We start from the raw sequence: 4,109 nt of genomic DNA on the forward strand, positions 1-4,109 counted from the left end.
TGACAGTCCAGATGCCACGCATGCTGCCGCGTGGCCGCGGTGTCGCGGCTTGGGACAAGAGGAGGCCCCCCGGTGCGGGCTGGGGCGCCAGGCACCGCGCGGGCGCTGAGGGTGGGGGTGACCCCCACCCCGGGCCGCCGCCTCGCTCCCAGAAAGGGGACAGAACAAGAGGCAAGAAAAAAAAAAAAAAAAAAGCAGCAGCCTGTGGCACCCGGTATTCCCAGGCGGTCTCCCATCCAAGTACTAACCAGGCCCGACCCTGCTTAGCTTCCGAGACCAGACGAGATCGGGCGCGTTCAGGGTGGTGTGGCCCTAGACGGCGGAGGGCGCCCCTGCCCCGCTCGAGAAGCCGAGCCTCTCTGGGCTTCCCCGCCGCCGCCTCCCGCCCCAGGCCCCGCGCCGGGCCGGGCCGGGCCGGTTGAGTTCGCCGGCCGGGTCCCGCGGGCTCCCAGGGACGGGGGTGATGGGCGGGGCGGGGCGGGGCGGGGCGGGGTGGGGGGCTGTCTCTCTATACACACACACACACACTCACACTCACTCACACTCACACAAGATGCGCCTCCACGGCTGGACTCGCCAAGGTGGAGCCCTCCCAGCCCCCCTCGTCTCCTCGCCCGGCCTCCTTCACCTACCCGCTGCCCACCCCCAGCGCGTCGCTGCCGCTGACTGCGCACTCGCGGGACGCTCGCCCTTTGACCCCAGCCAGGGGCCGCCCTCCCCCACAACCCCTTTCAGCTGTGCCCCCCCCTCGCCCTGTGGGTGGGCTGCCGCCTATTCCCCCGGGCCAGGGCTGGGGCACAGCCAGTGTATGGGGCGTCTCTCTCTGGGGATGTGTCCCATGGGTGGGGTGGGGTGGCGTGGTTTGGGGGGTGCTGAAGAAATCAGTCCCCTCCATCTCCTACCTCTGGAAAACGCCCAAGCCCGTGGAGAACTGCCGGCACCGCTTCGTGGGGGCCGGGACCCTCCTCCGTGTCCTCCTGTGGCCCAGTCCAAGGGGCCTGGGCCTGGCCGGGGCTGCATTGGACCCCGACCACCCTGGCGTGTGGACTCGCTAAAAATCGGCCATTAGATATTGGATTCCAGCTTCCTGGAGGTCATTTCACTAATGAGTGCACCGGAAAGAGTTTCCTAATCCATCTGTGAGGGTGGCAACTGAAAGAGAATTTTAAAGCTGACAGAATAGGCGAGGGAAGGCATAGGAGATTTCCACACCCAGCAAGGAAGACTTTCCCGAAATGGAAGAAAGAAACGAGCAAACAGAGACACCGGTAGCCCGCCCGGAAAAGAGTCTGCCCCTGAGAGAAAGCACCCTGACCAGGTTCACCCGTGGGTGGGTGGCGAGCCAGCGGCATTCAGAAGAGCGAGGCCCGCAGTCTGTGCGGAAGACACCTGCGCTCGGGTGTGTGTGGTGGCGCGATTCACAAGCAGCTCTAGATGTTAAACCAAGGAGAAGCCAGGGAGTTCCCAACGCCCCAGGTGTCCTCAGCCCACGACTGGCTGCTGTGGGAATGCGAAGCCCGGCTCCTTGTCTCAGAGCGGGGTTCCCAGGAGGATCAGGCTGAAGCTGGGACTTGGCCTCAAAGTGTCCCCTCGCATGGCCACCCCCTTCCCCTTCCTGCTCCTCTACTCCTGGTGCCCCTCCATCCAGGGGCCAGACCTTAAAGAGTCACCCCAAGAGAATCCTGGTCCCAAAGGAGCCTTCTGGGGGACCGGTGCTGAGAGAGGTTGTGGGCATGGCCCGCTGGGGCTCTGCCCGACCCAGGGCTGAGAGATGCCACCTCCCAGCTCTGGGTCCCTGCAGGAAGTGTTGGCAAGCACAGGGCCGGTCCTCCAAAGGCCCAGGTGCAGGGAGCCCAGGCCAAGCAGCCTGTGGAAGAAGCCACTTGCCGTGCCACCCCGGGAACAGGACTGCAGGCCCCGGCCCTTCCCACCTCCTCCTCCTCCTCCTCCTCCTCCTCCTCCCCCCCGCCCCGCCCCCACAGGGCACAGGGCTCAGAGACACCTCAGACTCTTGCTACCCAAAGTGCAAAGGGCATCAGTTGCTCCTCCAACCCCCCCCCCCTGGCCGAGCAGACCGCGTTGTCCAGCCAGCCCCCGGGCCTCCCTGGGGTGCCCAGCACAAAAGTGCAGACACCCACCGGACCCTCAGTCTCAGTTTTCGGAGGTTTTTGCCACTCTAAGGACCCGCAGGCCAGCTGGGCCTTCGGGCAGGACAGAGAGCCCCGGAATCCGACGTGGAGAGCTGCGTGTACGTCCCCATCAGGAGGCGGTCCCCACCTCCGCGGCTCTCCCCTTGCGGGGAGCCGCAGCCCAGCCGGCAGCCGCAGGGCCTCAGGGAAGACACCAGGCTGGGCCCCCGCGGCACAGCGGGGGCACGTCCCCCGCACTCACGCGACTTAGGGACGGCTGCTGGAGACTGCTGCGGCCACCCTGCTGCCGGGTTTCTGGAGGGCTTCCTGGAAGCAGCATCCACACCAAGCCCTTGGAAGGCCCAGGCGACGGAGGAGCCGGTCAGGCAGGGGCCGAGGACGGTGAGAGGCCGGGCGGGAAGGAGCGTGTCAGGCAGGGGCAGAGGACGGTGACCGGCCGGGCGGGGAGGAGCCGGTCAGGCGGGGGCCCAGGACAGTGACGGGCCTGGCCGGGGAGGAGTGCGTCAGGCAGGGGCAGAGGAGACGGGCTGGGTAAGGGTTAGGGTTACAGTTAGGGCACAATTCACAATCCCAAAGACGTGGAAGCGACCCGAGTGCCCATCCATCCAGGAGTGCATCAATAAAATGTGGCGCGTGGACACCACGGAGTGCCATTCGGCTGTGAGGAGCAGCGGTGAGAGGGCGCCTCTCGTGTTCTCCTGGCCAGAGCTGGAACCCGTTCCAGTAGGCCAGGTATCCCAAGAATGGACACACGAGCACCACGTGAGCGCGCTCACCAGCAAATTGGTACGAACGGATGGACGCCTAAGTGGACAGAGAGGAATCACCTTCATCGGGTGGGTGTCGGGCGGGCGGGTGGGGGGAGGGGAGGGGCATACACATCCATTAGGCATGGGGTGGGTGCGCACCGACTGGGGGATGGGCGCACTTGAAGCTCTGACCCGAGGGGGGAGGCTTGGAGAGGGCAAGGCACCCGACCTTAACATTGGTACCCCCACAATACGCTGGAACAACATGAGAGGTATATGAATAAGAACACAGGGGGGGCCGGGCGCGGTGGCTCACGCCTGTAATCCTAGCTCTCTGGGAGGCCGAGGCGGGCGGATTGCTCCAGGTCAGGAGTTCGAAACCAGCCTGAGCAAGAGCGAGACCCCGTCTCTACTAAAAATAGAAAGAAATTAATTGGCCAACTAATATATATAGAAAAACACAGCCGGGCGTGGTGGTGCATGCCTGTAGTCCCAACTACTCGGGAGGCTGAGGCAGCAGGATTGCTTGAGCCCGGAGATTGAGGTTGCTGTGAGCTAGGCTGACGCCATGGCACTCACTCTAGCCTGGGCAGCAAAACGAGACTCTGTCTCAAAAAAAAAAAAAAAAAAGAACACAGGGGGGAGGGCGGCACGGGCAACACATGTCACCTGAATACTTGTACTCCCATCATCTGCTTGAAAAGAGAGAGAAAAGAAAATGCAATCCTAGAGGTAAGAGACACTTTTTAAAAATAATGAATCCGAAGAGAAAAGTAAAAGGAGGCCTGTGGAGCAGGTCTGGGTGTGACTCCGGATCCCCCAACATCAGGTGCCACCACCAAAGATTCCTGCGTGTAGCCCATAGAACCCCAAAAGCAACGGGACGAGTTCTGGTCACATACTCCCTCAAAATGACATCCTGGCCTTCTTCTGGAACTCCCTCCCCTCTCAGACTCTCAAGGTTTCCTCCAGCGTGTCGGTTCCCACAGAGCAGACCTTTGGTCTGAGACCTGACAGTCCAGATGCCACGCATGCTGCCGCGTGGCCGCGGTGTCGCGGCTTGGGACAAGAGGAGGCCCCCCGGTGCGGGCTGGGGCGCCAGGCACCGCGCGGGCGCTGAGGGTGGGGGTGACCCCCACCCCGGGCCGCCGCCTCGCTCCCAGAAAGGGGACAGAACAAGAGGCAAGAAAAAAAAAAAAAAAAAAGCAGC

The 4,109-nt window shown here is 63.3% G+C and overlaps 1 non-coding gene across 1 annotated transcript; it reads right to left on the reverse strand.

Annotated features, from left to right (window-relative positions):
* Nucleotides 1–199: 199 nt before the first annotated feature.
* LOC142866419 (5S ribosomal RNA) lies at nt 200–318 on the reverse strand. Its single transcript, XR_012916400.1, has one exon. It is a non-coding gene; the product is annotated as a 5S ribosomal RNA (ribosomal RNA).
* Nucleotides 319–4,109: the final 3,791 nt, after the last annotated feature.

Source organism: Microcebus murinus, unplaced genomic scaffold, assembly GCF_040939455.1.
Source record: "Microcebus murinus isolate Inina unplaced genomic scaffold, M.murinus_Inina_mat1.0 scaf006_hap2_Mmur4.0, whole genome shotgun sequence".
NCBI lineage: Eukaryota > Metazoa > Chordata > Mammalia > Primates > Cheirogaleidae > Microcebus > Microcebus murinus.